The sequence below is a fragment of the Sciurus carolinensis genome, chromosome 14 (genome assembly GCF_902686445.1).
Source record: "Sciurus carolinensis chromosome 14, mSciCar1.2, whole genome shotgun sequence".
In the NCBI taxonomy this organism is placed as follows: Eukaryota; Metazoa; Chordata; class Mammalia; order Rodentia; family Sciuridae; genus Sciurus; species Sciurus carolinensis.
This window is the reverse complement of record NC_062226.1, coordinates 68,783,597-68,810,002: the sequence shown is the minus strand read 5'-3', so window position 1 is coordinate 68,810,002 and position 26,406 is coordinate 68,783,597. Positions and strand designations below refer to the sequence as shown.

General features: G+C 42.5%; 1 protein-coding gene across 1 annotated transcript in view; it reads left to right on the top strand.

The window, feature by feature from the left end:
* Window positions 1-26,406, top strand: part of Dmrt1 (doublesex and mab-3 related transcription factor 1) — a 105,346-nt gene that overhangs the window by 66,679 nt on the left and 12,261 nt on the right. The gene's annotated exons all lie outside the window — the stretch shown is intronic.

The following is a 26,406-nucleotide window of genomic DNA, read 5'->3' as shown; positions in this document are numbered from 1 at the left end:
CCACTGAGCCATGTCCCTGTCTCCTTTAAGATGCTTTCTGTCTGGATTTAGCTCTTCTGGATTTCATGTAAATGGATTTGTCTGGTATGTGGCCTTTTTCTTCTTTTATTTGTCCTTTTTAAATATATGTGACAGTAGGATGTATTTTGGCATACTGTGCATACTTGGAGTATAACTTATTCTAATTAGGATCCTATTCTTGTGGTTGTACATGATGCAAAGTTACCCTGGTTGTGTATTCAAATACAGGCTAGGAAAGTTATGTCTGATTAATTCTTCTGTCCTTCCTGTTCCTCTCCCTGCTCTCTTCCTTTCATTCCCCTTTGTCTAATCCAAGGGACTTCTGTTCTTCCCCTCCCCACCCTCCCTTGTCGTGGGTTAGAATGAGAGATGGTATGTGGCCTTTCATGAGTGACTTCCTTCTCTAAGCCTAATGTTTTCATGGTCCATCTAAATAGATCAGTACTACATTCCCTCTTATCGCTAATATTCTATGGTATGAACAGACCTCATCCATTCATCAGTTGATGGACATTTGGGTTGCTTCCATCTTTTGGCTGTTGTAAATAGCATGGGTATGATGTTCATGTACACATCTTTGTTTGACTATCTGTATTCAGTTCTTCTAGACATACACCAAAGAGTTTATGCCATTCAGCTTTATATAGCTGAAACATATGTTTCAACTACAGCAAAATACCTGAGGTGATTAACTTGTACAGAAAAGGTTTATTCTGGTTCACGGTTTTGGAGGTCTTAGTCCCTGAAGAGTGGCCCCATTGCTTTGGGTCTTTGATGGAGATGCCAGATGGTAGTTGTGGGGAGTTCATGGTGGAGCAAAACCACTCACCTAATCAGCTGGGAAGCAAAAGAAAGGAAGAGACCAGGATCCCACTTTGTCCTTCAAGGGCACTCCCAAGGACTGGACTGAAGTTAAATGGAATTGCCGGATCACCTACAAGTTCTTTGTTTAATTTTTAGAGGAACACCAACTCTTTTCCACAGGACTGCACCATTCTACATTCCAACCACAATGTATGATGGTTTCCGTTTCCCACATCCGTGTCAACACCTATTTTCCATTTTTTTCAACTAATGGCTCTAGTGCTTCATTTATATCAAATATTTTTAAAGTATCATACTGGGGTGGATTAGAAACTGAAAAAAAAAATGAATACAGAACAAACCTAGCTCCTTTCCTACAGAGGGACGTAAGTGGAGGACTGGCTTATGTGACAGTATGGCCAGTTCCTAGTAATAGAGGCTGACTGTTCAGAGGGTAGTGGTGGGAACAGTCTGGAAATGGTAACTCTTCACCTGGGGATCTTGCAGCATCTCTTTTAATAGGTGTGCACATGTCTGCGAGTGGGTGACATTTCATATGTGTGAATAGGCACCTCTTTTGACTCTTGAGAAGTGTAAGTCCTTGGGTACATGACTGGATAACAGTAACACTAGCAGTGTGGTTTAGATTTAACTTGGTGAAGGTGAACATACTTAGATCTTGCCTACTTGGGGATCTTGCTTTCAGCGAGAGCAATGGTGCCTCCTGCTTCTTTTGTTTTGGGCTTCTCCTGACTCAGATACAGAGGCACACACACACCCTTCCTTCACATTGAACCTGCACTTTTTCCAGGAGAAAGAAACAGACATTTGAGGTGGTTCTTCTGGTTTCGAGGTATTCACATATTACTTAATACGCAGAGGGTGTCAGCAGCTCTGCCAGGTGAGGTGCAGAGCATGTGTCTTTGCCCAAAGGTCAGAAGGCCCTGTCAGTTGTAGGGCCTCTCTGAGTTGGAAGCCTCATGTTCCTTCAGTGATATCAGAGCACCATGCAGAAACCTCTGTGCTTCCAAATGGGACTTTTTGAGTCCATTCAGCAATAGCGGTTTTGTAGGCCAGGAATGTACAAGTGTCTGATTCAACTGGTGTGCCCTTGCTCCACAGTAAGTAAAGGTAATATGGTTAAGTTGTCACCCCAGCAAATGAACTTGCCTCAAGTTGCATGTTGGAGCTGGACTTTAAGGAAAAGCTCATCTGGCAGAACCTCCCAGTAGCAGGTAAGAACACTGTGGTTGTGCTGCCAGTTGTAAGTACCCTTAGATCTCCTTACCTGCCGTCCAGGAGTCCAGAGCCACCTTTTATGTGAGGTGAGGTGACATTCTGCAGTGTGTGGTGGCACAGTAAGAGCTGGCAGTGTGATCACGGCCCTCTGCTCCTTCTGGCAGCATTGGGTTGGTGCTTCAGGCAGTTCTTCCCATAAGGGAGAAGGATGTTCTGGAACTTTTAGAGTCTGACTCAGACAGGAAGGAGAGTGGGCCAAGGAATCTGAGGCTGCTTTTGTGTGTGTTGTACCCTATGTCATATGGCAAGCCTGAGGAGAAACCCTGACCCTTGTCTCCCTGCTTTAAGGTAAGTCAAGTGCGTTTTATGCAACATTTAGAAAATGTTGAGTTTAATTCCAACTTGGCAGTTTAGGAAATGGCTTATCATTTGCAAATTTCAAAGAAAAGAGCACTGAGCTGGTAAACCTGTTTTCCTTATGTGACCTTTAGCCTTAGCTTTGCACAGAGAGGTAAGTGGAGCATTCAGTGGTGAGGACCACGGATGCCAGCCGTTGCAGGGAATGGATGCCACCCTTGGGGTGGGAGGGGAGGGGAGGTCTGGCTCAGACACCCAACTCTCAGCCTGGCAGTTAGATGCTCAGTTAGTGTATTGGAGCTTCAGCTCCCTCTTCCAGAAAGTTGAAAGCAATAATAGCTTTATCTGTTTTACATATGGATCACGTAAAGAATTATGTAAAAGCATGGCAGTAGTTCTGTTGTCATATGAAGAGTGTCACTGTGTCTTACATACCTTTCTACTTGGCAGGTGCTTGGCAGTGGGCTCTACAAATGAAAGTAACTGGAATCATTAAAGAGGGTTTAATTTTAACTCAGCTGGGGTCCTGATGGAACTCTGTGTGGGCGTGTGTGTGCGTGTGTGTGTGTGTGTGTGTGTGTGTGTTATTTAGACATCATGCTGTACTGAATGAGGAAGATGGAGCATACTGATTTTAAGCATATGATCTACATTTAGAAATGGCAGCTTTGAAGATTTGTTTTTAGCGTATCACACGTTTGCTAAATAAACAGGGAATACAAAGGAAAACAACCAGGGAGGAGGGGTATTCGAGGGTACCAGCAGGTCCAGAAGAAGCTCACCAACATGCCATTTGAGGAAGACAAATAGAGTTGTCTTTTTCAAACCTTTTTCTTTTTCCACGAAAAGAGCACCCTGTACGGCAAATAGCGAGACTAAGACCTCGTGGGCCCCTAACGTGTCCTGTGTGTAAAATGCTGCCGTTTGACCAGGCCACCACAGGCTGTCATGTAGAAACAGAGGCACTTCCAGAGACCTGCCCCCAACCCTGCATGGGGAGGTCAGACTCACATAAGGAAAGGGATCAGCCATGCGGCACTGTAGCAGGAATTACCAGGTGTGTTCTCACACACACAGTTGGCTTTGAATTGTCCAGGAGCCTGGCTTTGTGCTGTGTTCTCAGAGGGCTTCTGGGGTGGATCCTGGCCAACTGTTTTGTGCTTATTCCTCGCCGAGCACAAAGAAACCAACTGTTTTGTGCTCATTCCTCGCTGATCTAGAAGTTAGGCATTCTATGTGGGGTGTGACCGCTAGACCTCAAACACCCTGGATTTGTATTCTATAGGATCTTCCTTTGGGAAAGCTCAAATTTTAAGGACTTAATTTTTTACACATGACTGGTTTTAGATTAAAAATGAAGCCCTGCAAGAGAGTCTGGAGGGTTTACTCAATGTGCACACTTGACAGAGGTGCAGGCAGAAGGCTGTGACACCCTCCAGGTCTTGGTAGTGTTTCATGATATGAGCTGAGGGCTCCCAGTTACTTTTTTTTTTTTTAATATCTTTTAGTTGTAGATGGACACAATACCTTAATTTTATTTTTACATGGTACTGAGGATCGAACCCAGGGCCCCACACGTGCTAGGCGGGCACTCTACCCCTGAGCCCCAACCCCAGCCCTCCCAGTTACTTTTGCTGGGTTTTCTTTCTGATTTGTTTTCTCTTCCTTCCCTTCCTTTACTTTTCCTTCCTTTACAAACACTTGTGTAGCTCCTCAGTAACTAGAAGACAATGCCCTGTGCACTTTATGGATGTAGCGTACCACATTATTATCCCCATTTTACAGATGAGGACACTGAGGCATAGAGACAGCGGTTGTAAGATAGGGAAGACAGGGCAGTCTTTCCATGTGCCAGGTGAAGGAACTGAGGCTTGCTGTCGTTTGTTAAGCCTCACTGACCTAAGGTCTGAGGTTTGTGTTGGAATTATTTTTAAGGAAATAGGACAGTGATCAGAGGTTGATAGTGCACTTGGACCTGTCCTGTCTGCTGGGACTAAAAACATGCTGCAGTAGCACTTTTTTCACTCTACTGGTAAAATGCCAAAGCCCGGCCCCTTCACAAGGGCCTCACACAGAAATGTTCCCTCTGGAGGCGTCTTCTGTAGTGTGCCGGGGTCAGCAACAAACTTGAAAGTAGCCAAAATCTACTGACGCATCAGGTGTGGTGTTTCTCTTTATATCTTTATGGTGCAAAAGAACACACCGAAGTCGCCTTTAGTTTTGTGGTTATATTTGGACTTTATTTTTGTTAACAGGAGAAAGTCAGATGCAAGTGTTCATATTTGACAGGGGTGGGTATACGATTAAATAACTAGTTGTTAGCTTGGAAATTATGTGCAAAGAGGACATAATTCCACCACGTACTTTGGAAATAATTATTTTCCATCTGTTTTCTATGATCTTAAGCTGTTAAATAGTCCCATACCCGCCTTGTTACTTTATTTGTAAATTAGTGAAAATAAAAGACCCGCCAGTTTTCCCCACGTAGTTTTGGAGAAAGATCTACTAACTTACTGTCTACCTGTTCCATCCACGGCTTGTCAGGACTTTGCTTTTCACATCCCTAACTTGTTCTTCGAAAGCTACCAGTTTGGTCCACAGAGCTGAGCACACATCCTCAAGTTTACCTGAATCATTACTTATTCGGTGACTGTTGTATTTAAGAATTCTGGCAAGCCAGTGTCCCCATGAGAGTCCTCAGCTGGATGCGACCTGGTCACTTGGTTAGAACCTCCAGCATCGTCACTCATAAGATTTCTTCCTTTGACTCTGATTTTAGTCCTCGGGGCCCTAGTGCTTTTTTCTGGCACGGTGTGGAGTAACTCAGGAGTTTATTTTCCCTGCTTGGCTCTTCATAGGCATGGCCCAGGCCAAGTACAACTTGAATAACCTTCAGGAAAGCTGTGCTGTCCTTCTGTCGGCCGCTGTCTTTGAAAATTGCCTCCAGAGTTAGTGAGCAGGAACAGTTAAGATTTACAAACAATGATGAAGCTTGTCATGCATCTTTCACCATTCATCATCCAGGTGCCGTGCCTGGGCGGTGAAGTGTTCTTCATAAAAACCAGCTCAGTGTGAAATACACCTCGCTGCAATGTTTACTGCTCTGAAGCTCGTCAGCGGCCCTTTATAGTAAATCCAGATTGCGATGTGACATTACAGTATATCATTGCCCGGCGCGGTGGGGTTTACACTAGGAATGAGTGCAGTGCACACCAGATGAGGTGTCCAAATTGAGTTATGTCAGAATTTGGCTGTTATATGGGGATAGCTTTTGTTTTCTGAACACTGAAAGTTAGCTTTATATGTATTTATATTTATATATGGGCATATACTTTCCATTGAGCACATATACATAGGGTATACACTATATGCTGAGGTCAGGTTCCAAATGGGCTTCTGGAATAAAGAGTGGTGACCAGATTTTATGTACCTTCCAAACTGTTCTTCAAAATCGGCATAAGTGATTTTGGGGGGAACTAGAGTGGATGGTTATTTCTTCATAGAAGTGGGTTGGATCTTGCTGTGTGTAAAGTGATCATGTTCACTATCCTTTCTTACAAAACAAGGAACCCCTTCCCCTGGAATGGTTGTTGCACACCAGACTGATCCCTTGGATAGGAGGGCAAAAGAAGAAACGCCACAGGACAAATTCCATCTACTGCTAAGCACCTTACCTGTCCTCTTGAGCAGAGGGGAGGTCTCTGAAGTCAGTTGCTTATTTACAGTTTTTTAGTGGGTATCAAAATCCAAGTGCTGCCTCTGTTATCTTGAAAGATGCTGCTTCCAAGAAGAGATTTATGGTGTTTTAGTCTAAATCTGCAAAATAAAAGAGCACACTGAATTTATTGCATGATCAGGTTTATTTACATTCATTCTAAAAGCGCCAATATTAAAAATGAGCTCCATAAAAAAATAATATTCAGAGATAACAGCAGGCTCTGCAGTCCTGTGATCATTTGCTTAACACACATATTTTAAAACTCTCTGTTAACTGTAGCAGGGTTGTTAGGAGAACCATTTTGTGGTCTTTACACACCTGGCTCTTCATTGAATTCAGGGTCTTTCCACCATTTACACCTGCATCAAATCTAGGTTGTACTTTAGCTACAGATGTTTTAAGCATAACTTTCTTGTCTATGTCCACTCCTTGTTTCCTCTTAGTGGCCATGATGGAGATTGATGAACAGCACCATGTCTGAGCTTTCTGAAGCAGCAGCAGGAAACTGTCAGAGTGCATGGTGGCGGCCTTAGAGACCGTAGAGGAGCCAGGAGCCTTCCAGTGGCTTTCACTCTTGGGGAGGGAGAGAATGACTCCAAATCAGCCTGGGTTCACTTTGCCTAGGTGGTTGGGCCACCGATGCAGGCACTTCATAAGAATTTTGAGATAAACGCAGGATAAATTTCTGAAATCTAAATTTCAGATAATGAAAAACATTGAATATAAGCACTTCCCCCAAATTTTGATTACACTGAGAATTCTTTCTTGTTTCTGGAATTTAAACTTAATTAGGCATCCTGTGTTTTTCTTTGCTAAATCTGGTCACCCTTCCGGTCCACAGATGTCTTCTCTGGAATACCCCAGGTTAGAGGGCAGGAAGGAAAGTGGACCCAGGAGAGCAGTCCCTTCTTTAAGTAGTTCTGGCAGTTTTAAGAGTTGTTTAATTTTCATTTCTATAGAACAGTTCAAGTGGTGGCAGTGATCATGGTTGAAGTCATTTCATGGGTTTCTGAGTGAATTTCTGGATTGAAATCTCTCTTTGAAGATACCGTTATTTCTTCTGTGTAGCACATTTTGATCCAGTGTCTCAGTAGTGTTGCCTGGCATATTAATGGCCCTTGTTCTCTCCTGTGGGCCCAACTCCTCAGTCTCTTTCCTTGATCCCTTCAGGAGATAAAACTGATCACTCAGTAAAGCAGTGGAAACCGGTATGGGTGCCAGTTGTGTGTCTTTGGGCTAGGGCTTATCCCATAGGAGGTGACCATGGCTGAGCATGGCTGCAGTGATCACCAGAAGACGGCAGAGTCTTAGGGATACCTCTCTTCCCTTCCTTGTCCCTAAGCTTCTGTAAGGTATGGGATCCAGCCGTGCTACACACACCTGTCTTGATCTTATTGAAGATTTGTTTGGGGTCTTCTCCATAAACTTCAAGGAGGGTTTCTTGCTTTAGCTAGAGAAACCAGGATTGCAGCCAAACTCTGGAGATAAATGCTCCACATTGCAGCCTTATTCATGCATGTTTCACCTTTGTTACTTAAATGTCCCCAGAAGTTGGATGGAGCTTGATTTATTAGTTTATTCTTAACAGCTTTATTGAGGTATAATTCACATACCATAAAATTCACACTTTGAAATGTACAATTCGGTGGTTTTTAGTATATTGACAGCGTTGGGCAACCATCACCACTATCTAGTTCTAAGACATTTCCGTCATCTCCGAAAGAATCCCCATATGCACAGCAGTAACTCCCCATTTCTCTCTTCCTCCCAGCCCCTGGCAATGGCTAGTCTACTTTTTGTACCTATAGATTTGTCTGTTCTGGATTTTTTTTTAAGTGGAACCAGACGATACATGGCCTTTTGTGACTGCTTTCATTTTGTATGTTTTCAAGGTCATCCATGTTTTAGCAGGTATCAGAGTTTCATTCCTTTTTATGGCCAAATAATGTTCCATTATATGGAAAGAGTTTATTTTGAGTTCAGAAACTTGTATGGGACCTGGCAAAATCATTAAACCACAAGATTTTCAAAATGAACTGTGTACGTTATTTTGGTCTGTTTAATCTTTGGCTCTTTGATCTGCACAGTGTGTAATGAGTAGAGCCTACTGTATGGAGAGGAATGTGCTGGGCAGGGATCTGGAGCAATCCCAGTTGTGTTATTTTCTGTTTCGTGCTGATACTATCTGTGTTGTCTGCTTGGGCTGTCGTCATAAGGTACCATGGACTGGATGGCATAAACCACAGAAATTTGTTTTCTGACAGTTTGGAGACTGAAAGTCCAAAATCAAGGTGCCCTCAGGATTGGTTTCTAGCAAGGCTTCTACCTTTGTGGTGTGGTCTGTCATCTTCTCACTCTGTTTTCCTTACAGGCCTTTTCCTGTGTGCAATGGGAGAGAGAGAGAGGAAGAGGGAGAGAGAGATAGATATGGATGTTTTCTTCTTTAAAAATTCTAGTCCTATCAGACCCAAGTTATCTTCTTATTAAATACTCTGTCTCCAAGTTCAGTCACATTGAGGCCTAGGGCTTCACCAATCGGAGAGAGATGCATTTCAGTCCGTAATACTGGAGGGCTTTCTGTCTCCAGGTGTCTTTTTTCTTCTCCGTGAGGTTCTTGGGAAACAGGAAACAGTTGCTAAGCTTTGGTGACCAGAGTGAACAGAAGAATGGAGTGTGTTTCCTGCTTACTGCCTCCTCTCTGGGGTTGCTGACCACTCCCCCTCTCTCCCACTTTGACATGCTGAGCCTGCCCCTCGCCTGCCATTGGATCCCCCTAGCCAGGGGAGTTTCTCAGATGGAGAAGTTTGCACACCCCAGTACCTGGAGCTCTTTGTTCTGGACTGTTGCTTTTCATTTCCTCACCACCCCCTGCAGTTTAACTCATTCCTTCCTTGCATTCCATCCTATTCTATCCTGTCTTGTCTGGATTAAGGGAACAAATTGCTGATTCCTCACCCTTGAAGCGCTCTTCATAACCTTGAGCAGTTTAGCCCTGATGTACTGCCACAGGTGAGAGTCTCTGCCAGTTTCCCCAGCAAACACGGCAGGGAATCTGGCCCCAGATGTAGGGGCAGGAATGTGAGAGGAGCACTTTGTTTTCCAGATGTTGTTCTGAACCAGCACAAAGGTGGCTTCAGAGTCAGCTTCTGGTTAGTGATACAGATCAGCCAAATATGGAAACTAATCTCTTACTCTGTGGAACACCTTGACAGGGATCATTTTGTTTAATCTTAACAACTGTCTTTTTAGGTAGCAAAAGACTTTTTCTCCTTCTGACACCAACCAGTTCTAATACCAACTGGGTGTCCTACAATTCAGTTCAGTGCTCACACTGCTTAACTATCTGGAGTTTGCCCAGACTGCACAGGTGAAGGACTCAGTCCTACAAAACTGCCCCCATTTCAGATTGCAGTCAGAATCAGCAGCACTCAACCTTTCCACATTTCTACCACGCTGACTCAAACTCAGGGATTCTTACTGCCTCCCCCTTAGGCTCAGTAATTCTCTTGAGCCACTCGGAGAACTTGGGAAATGCTTTATTAGTACTGTTTCTCTGTAAAGGATTCAACTCAGGAACAGCCACTTGGCGAGATGCAGCGGGCAGGGTGCTGGGAATGGGCCAGGGGTTGGAGGCACAGAACCTCCATGGTCTCTCAACCTTCCATGCCCCCATCCTGAGGTCATCTAGGGACCCTCCAGAAGTCACCTCATTAGAACGAAAGAGGCTCCCATTGCCCTTATCACTCAGGAAAGTCCACGGGTTTTAGGAGCTCTGTGCCTGTAACGGGCACAAAGACAAACTACCTTTCTATATCACCACAGGTAGGTGGAGCAAAGTCACCCACCTTACTTCAGAGAGGAGCAGATTGCTGAACAGAGAGCAGAGTGCACAGCTGGCAGTGAAGCAGGGCTGTGGTCTGGGTGTCCCATCAAAACTCAGGTAGAAATGTAGTTGCCACGTAGCAGGAGGCGGGACCCTTAAGAAGTGACCCTGCCATGAGGGCCCTGCCCTGGTGAATGGATCAAGGCCATTACTGCAGGCAGGGCTGGCTATCCCAGGAATGGACTCCGGACAGAGGAGGAGACCCGTCCCATTCCCTGTCTTGTGCCCTTGCCCTTTTGCCTGTGCAGAGGATAACGTAGAGAGAAGGCCCTCACTGGGTGCCAGCCGCAGGTTCTTCCACCTCCCAGCCTCCAGAACTGTGAGCCTAGCACACTTCTGTTCATTATAAAGTCCCCAGTCTCAGTTATTCTGTTATAGCAGCGTAAATCAGACTAACACAAGCTCCGAAGGATCTCACCTCTCCTGACTTGTTGCTCAGGGACTCTTTCCCACCTCAGGCTCCAGTGTTGAAACTCCTGTCTTCGGCCTGATGCTTAGACCTGTTCCCTCCAGGACAGTAGCTACTAGCCGTACAGGGCCGTTTGGATTATAATAAATTAATATTTAAAATCCAGTTCCAGTCACATTTCGAGTGCTCATCCGTCACGTGGCTAGAAACAGACATTTTGGACTGTGCAGAAATCAAACATTTCCTCCACCACCGAAAGTTCCATTCGACAGGACTTTTGGACTTTCATAGTGACAGGAATGTGCAGCTCAGAGTGAAAAACTGAGAACAAAGGCATGAACACAAATGCCCTACGCTGAGCAAACACCATCTTAAAAGTCTAACTTTGGTGGGAATCTCAGCCCTATTCAAATAACCTGTCAGGTTGAGGAGGTGTTTTTGACAGAACTGTCGAGTGAATGCTGACAAACTTGAGCAGGTCCTTGGACCCACGCTGTGATGTGCACCTTTTTTTAAGTAGTCGAAGGGGAGTAACTAAAGTCAAACTTGGTTGATCTCAGTCTAGCTGCCCAGGAGAGACCCTGGGGGGTTGGGGGGCCGCTTGTGAGCCTTGGGAATTTGGCAAGGATAGCAGACACTGAAACCAAGGCTGGGAAAGGGGCATTCACCCTTTCAAACACATGACTGGCTCACGTCTTCTCCCACTCTCTGCGTGGCCTCCTAACTCTGTTGATTGTGTCCTTTGATGCTTAGCATTTTAGAATTTTGATGAAGTCTAGTTTGCTTGCTTTTCATCTGCTGCCTGTGCTTTTAGTGTTGTGTTCAAGAAATTATTGCAGGGTCTGGGGTTGTGGCTCAGTGGTAGAGCATTTGCCCCGCCTGTGTGAGGCACTGGGTTCGATTCTCAGCGCTGCATATAAATAAATAAAATAAAGGTCCATCGACAACTAAAATTTAAAAAAAATAAATTATTGCAAAGTCCAGTGTCATAAAACTTTCCCCTGTGTTGTCTTTTAAGAGTTGTATACTTTATCTCTTCACCTTTTACCCAGGTTTTTGATTCATTTTGAGTGAGTACTTGTAGATAACGTTGGGCAAGGGTCCATTGGTCGTTCTTTTGCATGTGGATGTTCAGTTTTCTCAGCAGCTTTTGTGGACGAGGCTGTCCTTTCCCCAGCTGAATGGTCTTGACACCCAAATGGGAAGGTGGCAGAAGGGTTAAAGTTTGACACTTGCCTGTGGTCATTTTCTGTGAGCTTCAGAGAATGTCAGACATGGAGTGTTAAATTCCAAGCAGACTTGGGAAGTTGCCAGGTGATGATTCATCCCACCTCTGGTGAATAACTTTTTTGGTTATCTTCTACTTTTATTTACTTGTCTCTGCCACCTTCCTAGCTATAGGTTTTCTTCACTCCTTACAGTTGAGAGATAGAAGAATGGGATAACAAGGGAAGGGAATCTTTCCAATCAGAATTTATAGCAGAGCAGTGAGAATAGCAGTGCATATAAAAGATTAACTGATTTTGCATTTTTCAAATTAGAAGCAGCTAGAATTTTTCTATTTGAAAGTGGCAAATGTTCATCTTTTAAAAACCCAGTTTTTAAAGAGTCATCTGTAGGTGCTTCTGTGCAAGATAGGATACTGCAGTGGCAGAGCCCTGGTAATCCTTTCCTGTCCCTTGGAAATATTGCTAAGGAAATATACTACGAGGACCAAGAGCAAGATAAGCAAAGAGGAACGGATGATAATGGCAGGCTGCTTGCAGCCCCATGTTGTCAATCACCCCTTAATGTTTACAGAAGCGAAAAGTCAATGTGTACTTGTTTTAATTTGACACACTCTTGGGTTGAGAGAGTGTAATCGCTGGAGGGGACAGTTAAGTGGCTGTGCTCCTTGTCAGCCTGTCTGGGTCTAACACCAGTGCTAAGCGCTCCTCTGATGAGCAATAGATTGGGTTAAATACCGGTGTAATTGCTTGCTTCCGCATGCCGCTCTTGCCATGCCTTGTACTAACTACATTTCTATCAGCATTTGCCTGAGGCTGTGAGGGTTTATGTGCGAAGAGAGTCACATGGTCATTTTCATGAATCAATGTCAGTTTTTGAAAAGCAGTTGTTACAATGCTAAGTGGACTGTAATAAATTACACCCCCTCCAGACCCACTGGAATAAATCAGAAATGTTTATATCCGTCCAAGTAGTCTTTTGAGTATGAATGACTTTTTGTTTACTTACCAAACCAAAAATGTTTGTCTTCAGGAAATGGAGGCATATGAACAGTACTGTGAATAGTACTTGAAACTCTGTGTATTCTTAGGTGGGAAAGTCATTCCCCCCAGCCCCCACCCCTGTAAGTGAAGTCACTGAAGGTCATTTCCAAAGCTGGAGACACTGTTCTACCAACGGAGGTGTTTACCTGTCTCCAGTCACTGCTCGTATGTGTCAGTGATGCACCGAGCTCTAAAAATAAAGCATTGGTCCTTGTGCCAGTAGTTTCTAAGCAGAGAAACTAAAGTTCGAACAATGTGTTTCTTTTTCTTTAGATTGCTTGGCTCTACGTCATGAAGTGTGTGTGCTACCTGGTATTTATTCACTCTCTGAGTCTAGAGAAAACTGTTGAAATGGCTGTGATCATTTTACAGATAGAGGTCTGACCCTTCTTGACTGGCTGCAGGTACTAAAGGGTTCGACTATGGTGATGTTGTCGTTGTGAAATATCCATTTCCTATTTAAAACTAGTTAAAAGGACTATATCCTGATTTTCTGTTCTTTTGTGTCTTTTGGATGGATCATTATTAGCTTCCACTGATCTTTTCCGTGAAGATCTGCTTGGCCATATTCATGATGTCTCTTTTCATGTGGCCCTAATAGTTTTTTTTGTGTGTGTTTGTTTATGTGCAGGGGATGGAATCCAAGGACTTGCAAGTGCCAGGCAAATACTCTTACCACTGAACCATATCCTAGCCTCATAATAATAATTTTTATCATATATATTTTCTTCTAATTCTAAATACACATAGTAAAACTTGCCATTTTAACCATGTATATAGTTTGTACACAATGCTGTTACCATCGCCATTATTGATTTGCAGAATTTTTTCATCATCCCCAAAAGGAAACTCTGCCCATTAAGCAGCACCTTCCCATTTTTTACGTCTTCCAGCCCCTGAAAACTTTTATTGTGCTTTCTTAGCCACAATATGAGTTTGCCAAATTCTAGATACCTCATATGAGTGGAATCATACAAAATTTTCTTTTTGTGTTTGTCTTATTTCACTTAGCATGTTTTCCAGGTTCGTCCACGTTGAAGTACTTATCAAAGTTGATTCATTTTTGTGGTTGAATAATATGCCATTATATGGATAGATCTCTTTTTTCCTTGCCTCTTTTCTTGATGAGCACTTTGTTTCTCCCTTTAGGCTACTGTGAATGAATGTTGCTTTGAACATTTGTGTGGAAGTGTTAGTTCAAGTCCCTATTTTCAGTTCCCTTGGAAGTACCCCCAGGTGTGGAATTGCTACATCATAAGATAATTCTGTGGTTACCTCTTTGCAGAACTGCCAAGCCCGTCTACAGTGTCTGCATGGTTTTATATTCTAGCCTGCAGTGCACTGAGTTCCCAGTTCTCCCACATTTCCTGACACTTGTTTTGTTCTGTTGTTGTTTGTTTTTTAATTTATAGACTTTCTTGGGGGGGGGGAGAGTGTAATCACCCACAGTATAAATCATTGTGGATTTGATTTGCATTTCCCTGATGTCTGCTGATGTCTAGTATGTTTTCATGTGCATATTGGTCATTGGTATACATCTGCTGTGCAGAAATGTTTATTCATGTTCTCAACCTGTTCTAAGAGTCACATGTATTAGGTTAAGGTTATAGGTCTCTGATCCAAGTGAAGGCAAGGGTTCAGCTTTGTTTCTGCCAGTGACACCTATTTCTTCCACATGTAGACTTGCCCCTCAGAATCCTCTTTGTCTACATGATTACTGAACCCCAGTCCAGCCCCTGCTCGCCTCCCAGTGTCTCGGATAGGTCAGCCTCTTCCTTGTGAGGTGCGCTGACCAGTGTCCATCCTCTGCTCCAGGAACTCTTCACCTGGTCACCAAAGACCTCCTTTTTCACTCTGTGCTCATTTCTGTTGGATTTGCTCTCAGGTTGCACTAAATGCTAGCAGTGATCTTGATTCCCTCTTTCCAGTGCTCTCAACCTCCCTCATTCACTAATTCTCCTCCTTTAATTAGCCATCACTAACACTCCAGAATCAATGAAAAGCATTGGGAATTTTCCCTGGTCAGCTTGTTTAGCGATATGAAACATCCCCGCGTGTGCTGAAAATACGTCATCCTATCGTGTTGGTCAGCTCTGCATGGCTGTGACAAAAGACCTGAGCAGATCAGTTTATAGGGATGAATCGTTTGTTTGGCTCATAGCTTTGGAGGTTTCCATTGATAGTCTCTTGGCCCTGTTGCTTTGGGGCCTTTTCCAGGAGGGTACATCATGGTGGAAGCATGTGGCAGTGGAAACCTGGTCACCTGTGGTCCTGGGAAGCAACAAGAGAAGGAGAAGGGTGGAGGTCCCACTATTCCTCTCAAGGGACCCAGTGACCTGTCTGCTCCCACTAGGCTCTACCGCCAGTGGCGCCACAGGCTGGTAACCACGTTTTTAATGCCTGAGCTTTGTGGGGTACCTTCTAGAGCCAAACCGCTCTCTGTTGTATTCTTTCTCTTCATTTCTTCTCCAGACTGTTAATTTCTTTATTGGTATTTAATGCAGACTGCAAATACCTGAAGAGAACTTTGCATTTATTCTCTGGATAACTCTTCATTGCAGGGCTTCATACATTACTCTAATTATTTTCACCAAAAGTGGTATGAATTCATTGTGAAAAAATGGTAAGATATATAATAAATAAAACCAGAAGTTTTGTACTGAAGTTCTGTAATTTCTTTCATGTAGATATCGTACCTTATTTCCCCTCCTGTACATTGTGTATGTTTTAATAATACCCGTTAATACCTATAAGAAAGGATATTATCCTGGCACAAAGATAGACTAGTGGAATAGACTAGAAAGCCCAGAAATAACTCTCACATGGATAACCAAATAATAGGTGACAAGACTGTTAGAAATGTCTGATGGAGGACGTTCAGCCAGTGACTGTGGGAAAGCTGGATATGCACATGGAGAGTGGAGTTACTTTTATCTGACATTACCTGTGGAAGTTAACTCAAAAAGGATCAAAGACATAAATGTGACACCTGAAATGGTAAAACTCCTGGAAGAAAACATAGCTTCATGATCTTGGTTTTGGCAATGATTTCTTGTATTGAACACTAAAGACAACTAAAAAAATAGACAAATTGGACTTTATGAAAATTTTAAATATTTGTACATCAAAAGACCACACTATCAAAGAAGAAACAGGAACCCTCAGAATGGAAGAACATATTTGCAAATTATATATGGGCTAAGGCTCAACAATCCAGTTCAAAAATGGGCAAGAGAATCAAAGACGTTTCTCCAAAGAAGATATACAAATGACTGGTAAGTATATAAAAAGATGCTCATTTTCACTAATTATTAGAGAAATCTAAGCCAGAACCACAATGAAATGTGGTCTTAACACCCATTGGGATAGTTACTGTAAGTAAACAATAAAATAGAAAATGTGTTAGCAAAGATGTGGAGTAATTGAACTCTTGTGCTCTGTTTGTAGGAGTATGAAGTGACGTAACCTCTATAGGAAACAGCATGGTAGTCCTCAAAAAATGAAATATGGGATCACCACATGATTCAGCAGTTCCATTTCTGGGTATATACCCCCAAATAATTGAAGGCAGGGTGCAGGGTCTTGAAGAGGTACTTGTATACCCATGTTCATAGCATTGTTATTTACAATAAAATAAAACAAACAACTGAAGTGTCTGTCTTTAAAAGACTGGATTAGCAAAATATGGTATCCATATATAGTGAAATATTATGCAACCCTGAAAAGGAAGGAAATTCTGACTGACACTTGAGAACATAAATGAAGACATTATGTCGAGTACAGTAAACCAATCACAATAAGACAAATCATGGTTGATTCCATTTATAAATTAGTCATGGAGACGGAAAGTGGAATGGGGCAAGGAGATAATGGCAAGTTACTAGTTTATGGGTACAGAGTTTCAGGGTAAAAGATGGAAAAACTTAGAAGATGGAAGGTGGTAATGTTTGCGTGACAATAAAAATATACTTACCCTGAACTGCACACTTAAAAATGATTAAGATGATAAATTTTATGTTATAATAACAGTAAAAATATTGGGGAAGAATGGACATTGTATTTGCATCAGACATTATTTTTACATCTGTCAGAATGACCGTATTATTTTTCTCTTATTAACATTGGGAGAATTACATAGAAGCAGAATCAAAGACAAGGACCTGTGTGCAGGAGTATATCAGATGGAAAGTCAAAGGAGCAAGAGGGAAAGGTCAGGGAAGGAAGAAAAGCCAGTGTAAAGTTGTGAGGGTAACAGGTGTGAGATTTGGGGCCTTCTGCCGGGTTCCTAGAAAGACTTCCAAACTGTGGATAAAACAGAAGCATTTACCTACCTAGGGGCTCCAGACCTTAACCCCGAATCCCCTCACTTTAGAGTCACCCACCTGTGCCTGAGGAAGGATGATCAGAGAAGACCTGGGACGGAAGATACCTGTCACCGGGAGCTGAGTGACACTACACAGAGGTGCTGCCAAGCAGATGAGACTTGGGCACAGTCTGTTCATACTAATACCCCAGAACGCATCCCTGACAGTACATTCACCCAGCTGTTTCCTGGCAAAGGAACAGGCGCCTAACACCAAATGTAGGTCCTGGGTTTTGGGTGTTGTGACTTCTTCGTTAAAGTCACAGGGCTGGTGAGACCTGTCTCTTTTCCGGATGGACTTCCTTTTCCACTGGGAGCATGACCACCTGTGAGTTCACTGACCGGAGGTCGGAGGTGACAGTGTGCGTCTCATTTAGTTTTGTGTGGATCATGTGACATAGAGCATAGAAAGAACTTAGCACTGGGCTGGGGTGTGGCTCAGTGGCAGAGGACTCACCTGGCACACGTGAGGTGCTGGGTTTGATCCTCAGCACCACATAAAAATAAATAAATGGAATAAAGATATTAAAAAAAAAAAACTTAGCACTGCACCTGGCACCTGGGTAGGGCTTAGTAAATTCTAGTAACTTTAATCGGTTGCAGGAATTCCCAGATATTCTTAATTGTATGTTCCTGATTGGGTTTGAGCCTGCCAAAATTCTTGAAAAGTTTACAGTCGAAAGTGTTCCAGTCAAGACTAGTTCCAGGAAGGAGGCCAAATGATGAGTGGGGCTGAACGGCCGCCCTTCCTCCTCTGTGGTCCCCCATCGTAAGCCCTCCACACACGAACAACTTTTTCTGACTTTCAGCAGCTTCTTCCCCTCTTTCCCCTCCCATCCCTTGAGAAAATGCAATTGGATAAATAACATGGTACTATAATATCGATTTTATGTCTCTGTCCTCTTGATTATTTGTGTTTTAACAGGTGATTAGTGTTTATTGTGAAATGAATGTTTAATGATGAAGTTGGAGATATTTCAGTCCTTGGGTGAGCTCACGGCACATCTTGAGGACAGAATCTCTTGCCTCCTAATCTCAAATCACTCGTTCATAAGTAACAACCTCTTTTGTGTACCCGATAGTTGGGTTTTGAAATGTTTTAAGTGTTGCTCTGTTTCAAATTATTTGTGGTCCTATTATAATATCACATGCTGATCATAAAGGCTGTGTTCCATAAAACACTACAACTCTGTGGTGTTTCATAGATATTACACTATATTTTTATTCTCTTTGTCAGTCGTTTGCTTTCGAAGTTGCGTGACCACTGAAGTTTAACAAGAAAATTCAGTAAATCTGGATTGTTGCCTAAAGTTCACTACCCAAACCACTGGCTTAACCTATTGTCCAGGCCTCTGTTGAGCTGCCGGGTCAGTACATATTGGCAGTAATAACGAAATCCACTCTAAGTTTTATCAAGTTAGATCTTTTGCAAAGTAGCATTTTCAAAACTCAAAATAATTTACAGTGGTTTACATCTTAACAATGTAGTTAGACTTCAGTTAATAGGGTTTTTTCCCTTTCATAATAGTTTGCAGTCAGCCATTTCATACTTCATCAAGATGAAACTTGCTACAGCTATCTTTCATACTTTACTCATCTAAAAAGTACCTTTTAAATCAGAGATTTAAAAGAGAACAGTCAAAAATAACTCTGGAAAACTGGTTTTTCAGACCCGGTTCCTGAAAGGTTATGACAGCTTTATTTTTGCTTAAATGAACAAAGAACACTGCTGTTCTTATCCTCTCCATAGATCTTAACAACTTACGTTTTTTAAAAAAGTAGATTTTTTTTTTTTTTAGTTATTATCTTTCTTGGCATAATAGTCTGCTGTGGCCTCTTTTCCGCCTCACTTTGTTGCCTTGAGAGCTGAACTCATCAAGTGATGTCATTATTCTAGACCTTTTGCCATGAAATCACACACAGACGTGTTTCTGCAGAAATGCATGGTTTGCTTGGTTTTGAAAACAAGTGGTGTGGTAGTCAACACATTGTTCCTTTCTCAGTCAGCAGTTGGTCTTGGAGATCTTTCATGTTGGTGCATGTAGGTCTTCTCTATTTGTTTTTATTTGTTCTAATTAGTCACACGTGACAGTAAAATGCATTTTGACACATCATACATAAATGGAGCACTACTTCTCATTCTTCTGGTTGTATATGATGTAGAGTTACACAGTTCATGCAATCAGATATGCACATAGGGTAATAATGCCCCATTCATTCTATCATTCCTACCCCCATACTCACTCCCCTCCCTTCACTCCCCTCTGTCTAGTCCAAAGTACCTCTGTTCTTCCCTATTCTCTATTCTTTTTAATTGGCGCATAGTGTTCCACAGTATGAATGGATTGTCCTGTGTTGGTTAATTCCTCATTTATTGACAGACATGTCATTTCCCTCTTTTTTACACACAAACAGTACCGCCCTCTCCTTGGGAAAATATGCTGGTGTTTTTCTGGGGAAGAAACTAAGAAAAGGCATTTCAAAAAGAGCCTCCATTTTGGATTGTATTGAATACTGCCAAATGAACCCCGAGACCAGGTTGCATTTCTAGTAGCAGTGTATTACCAGCAATGTGGCATTTTCCAACATCTACGTTTCTCTTACTCGGTGAGTAGAAATGAAATCCAGTGGTGGTTTTCATTTCCACTTCCATCAGGGCCAGAGTAGTCCTCAAGAATCCTCATCCGGCATCTGGCCAGTGCCTGGAGTATCAGGTCACTAGACCATTTCCTCCACCACTGCTCCCTCCTCTCCCTGCAAGAAAAGTGTAAAAGTGGGTCACAGGTTACAAGACAAGCCCCTCCAGCATAGTCCATCTCTGCCTAACAGCCGCCTTGCACTGAATCCCAATCAATCTCCACATTAAAACGCCAGCACTTTGTACAAGCAGAAGTGTGTAAAGAGTACAGTGATTTTCATCTCTCTTAGGCACTTTGTCATTGCTAGATGATCTAGACTAATAGCTAAAAACAACTTGGAAAGAAGGTGATTCCTGCCGCTCTCTGATTGACGTGGTATGGTGACACTGTTTCCACTAGGGCTGAAAAGTATGGCCTCTTCTTGGTAGGAGAGGTGGGGGACATGTCCTTTCTGTTCTAATGGGAGTGTGCATCCAAGCCTGTGAAGTCACACTGGGTAATGGTTGAGACTCACACAAAAGAGCTGTGATTGACACTCCTGCTGGGGCTGGCCTCTGAGACAGCCCATTGAGATCCCGAAGAACCAATAATGTTAGGAATTCATGGTGCAGAATTAGCTAATGATCTGATTTCAGCCAAGCTGTTACACGATTGGCTGTTGATGATGAGGCCGAGGCAGTCATTATGTCACTGGAAGCGTCTCTTCTACGGTGGCCTAACAATGGAGGAATTGAACCTCATCCCATTTAGCAGCCAAATCCCAGTGATTGGAAAGAGCTCAGTTCGTTATTGACAGAAGACATTAATGTCTATTAGGGATGGAAAGGTCTTAATTTCTTGCTTTGGAAGTAATCACTTGATGCTAAATTACTCAACTCTGTTTTGTACTCCATTAATTCTGACTTTGAACAGGCACTTAAACCGCTAGAGCTTAAAAGAAATGGAGATTTGAGAAATCATAACAATGATAGAATTTAAGTTCTGGAAGAGGGAGAAGTTACAGCTCATTGACCTCAACCTCTTCCCTTTATAGATCTGGAAACTGAGGCCCCACAGATGACTGCCCGAGGGGACAGTATAATCCTTCAAGACAAATGCCAACAGAATCCAAGATTTTATTGTTGTGCTGCCGTAGGTTTCCTGTCCCTCGTGTTGCTGGTTGGAGCATGAACCAGTCTCTGTGTTGGCTTCATTGATTGATAGATTGTCCCGTCGGTGGACCTGGCCAGCCACTGCGGCATTTCTGTTAGATGTATCAGGAGCCCTTGATACTGCTGACCGGGAGGTGCTGGAGCTTGCTGGGGTGAATTGGTTCATTTTTCATTGTCTCTATCCTGACTTCATGGAAGGTCACATGAGGTGGAGTTGGACAATTACTTATCTACTTGGGAAATGCACCTGTCTAGATTTGCACAGAATCTACCCTCCCATGCTGCTTTCCATTTTGGGAGCATGCTGGTGGCCCATGGGGCAAGTCCTGCCCTGTTGCCAACCCACCCCTGCTTGCTTGGTGTCGCCTCTCCTTCCCTCTGTGGGGGGTTGTGTGCCTTGCTGAACAGTTTTCCTCTCTCCGTCTGTAGCAGAATGAAAGGGAAGCAGAGCTTTTTACATTATAGGAACGTGGGGGTTTGTGTGTTTTGTTTTGGGTTTTGTCCTTTTTCCTCTCCTTTCCTCTGGGGACCTACCAAGAAAAATATAAGATTCCTTGAACTCTGATGATTCCTTAGTGTCATAGATCTCAAATACCGTGATCCCTATGGTTCCTTGTCAGACTGCTGCCAGAAGCTCGGGTGACTCTGTGGAGGGCAGCAACCTCACCATCACCCCTGGGTGGCCTCCCTGCAGGCCTAGGGACAGACCATCCCTCCTCTGTGCTCTAATGTCAGAGGTTCAGAAGACTCTGCAGCAAGAGGTGGTTCTGAAAAAGGATCCAGGGTTCTGCCAAGTGAATTCTAGTGTATTTTCTGAAACATCTCAAACCTAAGAGGCAGCACACAGATGAGAGTCCCCTGACCTCACTTCCCTGAGTCATGGGATTGATCCCTGAAGTCTGTTCCTTTAAAAAAAAATAAACTTTACTTGGAGGTACACTGACATACAAAAAGTTGTACCTTTTTCGTATATACACCTTGAGTGTGGAGATAAAAATATAATAATGAAACCATCTCCACAGTATGTGGCATAAATCTCGTCTCTAAAAGTTTCCTTCCAGCTTCCTTTTTACATTTTTGAAATAAGATTGCTCTCTTCTCTTAGCAAAATTTTAAGTATACAATGTTATTGCTACCTCTGGGGATGATGGTGTAGAGCTCTCTAGGACTTTCTCAGTTTGCATAACTCAAACTTGAACTCTGAGATGTCCACAGTTCCCCTCCCTTCAGTCCCAGGCAGCTGCCATTGTTTGACTATTTTAGGTTCCTCGGTATCTGTTGTTCTGGGTCTGGTGTCTTTTTACTTGGCATAATGTGCTCCAAGTTTATCCAGTTTGTTGGAAATGGCAAGATGTCCTTCTTTTTAATGACTGAATGTGTAATACCATCTTTCGTTGATCCATTTGTCTGTCAGTGGACATTATGGTTGCTTCCACGCCTTGCTGTTGTCAATAATGCTGCAGTGAACATGGGTGTGCAGATATTGCTTCAAGGTCCTGGTTCCAGTTTTAGATATCTGCTTGGAAGTGGCCTTGGTGGTGGTTGTAGTCCTGAAGTCTCTTTCTGTTTGGAAAACGGCTTTGAGAGACGCGGGAATCAAGTTCCTTGGACAGCTGCCTCTTAAGTTTCATTTTTAGAAGGCAGACCTTCAACCTGCGATGCCTTCAAAGCTGTCTTTTTGCAGTAAGACCATGACTATTTGAAGAGATACTCAGGCCAACAGCTTCACGAATGTGAAGTAGAAGGATCTCTGGATCAGCAGTCGGCAGCATCCAGAATAAAACCTGCAAACCTATTGAAATGTCCTGTGGCCTCAGATTCAAGTCCTGAGGACCAATTCTGGCTCTGGTACTCAGTAGTTGTGTGACCTTGTATATGTTAATCACCCTCTCTGAGCCTCGATTTTTTAAAAACTGTCAAATGAGGGTATTAACTCCCACCTCCCCAAAGGGTTTTTGTGAAGATGATAGGTAAAGCCCAATGCCTGGAACATGGTAGGGGCTCAATGAATGATAGCAATTATGACTAATAATTATGCTAATAAATTATGTGGGCTGAACCTCATTTCGCAAGCCTGCTTACCTAATCAGCACTTACCAGCTCCTGTTGTAGTCTGTGGTCTAGCCTTCGAAGCTTCCCGTTCCATTTCCCAGGGCCCACCAGCCTGCGCTCATTAAAGAAGCTGTTCACTCCTACAGTTCAGCCAAGAGTGCAGGATTCTCAGCAGCGGCCCAGTCCTTTGATTTCCTTTTCTCCTTGCTTTCCCATCTTTCTATATATCACTTTTTATTACTACAAATTATCAGCTAACACAGTTTTGTCCTTTGTTATTTGATCATTCGTTTTGACATAGAAGATTCTAAATACTTTTTAAATAAATAGATAGCCTTGGTTTAGCATTATAAAATTCCCCCAACTGGCAAGCACATTAGTTAGCTAATATTAATATTTGTCTTCTCATTTTCTCTCAGTTTTATCTGGTTCAGTATTAGAACTAGTAATATTTCCTAATGGAAATAATTAGAAGTTCATTTTATTCATTTCTATGACAAATACTTAATTAGAATCCTGAAGCCTCATTAAAGCACTAGAAGACACTAGAGTTACTGTTAGTAGAAAAAAATAAATTTACTTTAATGTCTATTATTCTTTAAATACCAGTCATTTTTTGTTTGGTCATAAGGACTGCATTCTAATTAAGCTCCTGGAAGGCAGAATTAAAGAGAAACTAATTTTCACTGACCAGTTGGGATCATCTCACCATTAAGATAATTTATTCACTCGGTAGCAGTGCATTTTGTATACAGTGTGGTATAGAGGACACTTCACAGATTTACCCTGCCTCCAAGGCCTGACCTCTCTGTGATGTCCAGAAGCTTCCTCTTTAACATGAAAATATCATAAAAGGGTTAGCAGCATGAAGCCTGCATATACCTCTTGGGTGAATTAGTTTAATTGGATGCTTTTCTTCAAAGAGCTCCAGCTGAATACTCAAAGAATAGAACTGTTTCTGGAGCAGATTGAAGGGAGGAGCAAGGTGTAATTTGGCAGAGGGGAGACACAGGATACCTAGACACAGGACAGAATTGCAAAGAAGTGAGAGAGAGGCAAAAGATCAGGCAGACATAAAAGAGGGAAAACCTCAGCTTTCTCCTGAATGTGCTCCGGAGTCCCTGGTGTAGGTTGGAAGCACTGACTGGTAATCTGCTCTTGTATGATAGGAAGGGACTCTCGGGGGAGTATCACTTGAATGCCTGTTTTGAGCCAAGGAGCTTGATATGCTTTATTTTTAATTATGATGGCCCTTAACATACTGTTTCTTTCCTTTAACGGGTGAGAAATTCAGGTTCAGAGCCGTTAAATGATTGTCTGGGGACGAATTACTCGTAAGTGACCCCGCCTGGCTTAGATCCCAATGTGTCTGATTACAGGTGTTTCCTTATGGGAGCAGAGACTTGTTTTACTCCCGGATACATCCCCTGTATCTAGAATAGAACTGGGTATAGAGCAGAGGCTCAGGAACTGTTCTGTAAATTAAGTAACCAATTAGCACTACCCTGCCTTCTTAAGAAGAGTTTTAGCTAGTTCTAGAGGTGAATTAAGAAATAAAGAGGACCACAGTAGTTATCATGTTCCTGAGAGCACTCAGCTCCCTAGCAGAGTACTCGATTTCCAGCACCTTAGATGTGAAATAAAATGTGTCCTAAAGTTTATATTTAAAAAATTATGGGGTAGGCAGCCAGCTGTGGTGGTGCACACCTGTACACTACTACTCCTGAGTACTCTCCTGAGTACCCAGCTACTCAGGAGACTGTTGCAGAAGGATCACAAGTTCAGGACCAGCCTCAACAACTTAGCAAGAAGTTCAAAATAAAACATGAAAAAGACTGGGAATTTAGCTCTGAGGTACAGCACTTTCTTGTCATGCTTCAGGTTCTGAGTTCAATCCCCAGCACAACCGTAATACCATTATTATAACCATAATTATTATAATCATAATACCAATTATTATACCATAATAATTATGGTATAATCAAAAGGCCAGGCAGTACATAAATTTGACAGTTTCTGCAATTTAAATAGCATTTCTGATTCCCAGGAAGCTTGCAGAAAACAGTGGAAAGCATTTCTACAGGTAAATCGGTCACTTTTGAGATGAGCTGGTACTTTTTGAAATTAGCAGATTACTTGGGCTTGAAGGAGCTGAGTCGCCATTTGTTATTTGATTGCTCTTTGCCCTCAGCTTTGAGGGCAGCCAATAATGCAGTGAGTGCTGGACTTTCTCTCTTGTTTTCAAATTAAAGATTTAATTACAGTCTTCACTGGAGATGAACCAAGTGTGAAAATGCCTGATCTCCTCGGAATGTGGGATTGGGGAGGAGTGTGTGGGTTGGAGTCTGTGTCCGGGCATTTAAATACTTTCAACAGTAGCATTAAGGGTGAAATTAATTATATTGTGACCAAATGCTGGCCTGTTGGTTAGTCAGAGTCATTGAAATTTATATTGTTCTTGTTGATCATTTTTTAAAGCTGAATGGTTTCTTTTCTTAGATATTCTCATAGTTTATAGACTTAAATCTCCAGGACTTTAAAGGTTTTTAAAGACAATTTCTTGGTCATTTGTAGAGAATACTTTTGTGAACTGACACATGATTATTTTGCATAAATATTTTTGTGTGCTTGTGGTGCATGTGGATTTGCTTAATTGTTGGGTACAGAGTTCTAGATGTGTTGAATCAAGCTCATTTATCAAATTGTTATCTTTAATCAGTCAACCAATCTGTTAAAAACCTAACTTGTTGGCCACATTATCTACTTTTTTCAAGGTGATAACATTCAATAACCTTCCTTTATCATGGGGTAAAGCTATGTTGGTATATCTTTCAGTCTTCTCATGTCAGTGTTGGGTGGAGGTCTCAGACCCTGGGAAACAGATTTGGGATCCTGGTAGGTAAAGAAAGACGTGATGCTCAATTGGGATAGTGGACATTCTTCATTCAGAGGCAGCAACACTCACCCAGCCTCTTGCTCCAGCCCCATTTTGTTTCCTGAACCTTTCTTAAAGGCCTTTTTTATATATGCAGACTAGACATAGAATGCGCATTTGCCAACGAGCTATGAAGTGGGTGCATGCTCACAAGCAGATGTTTATGACCTTGAGTACATATGCTAATTAGGATGTTTATGATCTTGGCTACATACTAAAAACATAGCTGCAGGCAGCATCTGCAAGGGAGCCTAACTATAGCCATTTTGTACTTGCCCAGCAGCCATTCATTCTGAGATTTCCATTGTTGTCCAGAGTGTAGTTGCACTGATCCATAAGCTGAGATGAAGAGTAGATTCAGGATGCCTCATTCACTTCTCATCATTGAGAAATAATGGTTCACATAAATGAGTTTTCTAAATAACTGGAGTTTTTTCCTGCAGTTGCCAAAGGCCTCTACCTGCAGCCTTTGGAGACAGGAACTCGTATCAAATGGAGTCCCTTCTTTTCTGCCTTCAGCATGCTGACCTCTTCTTTTGAGGCTTCAGATGCTTGTCACATTGAT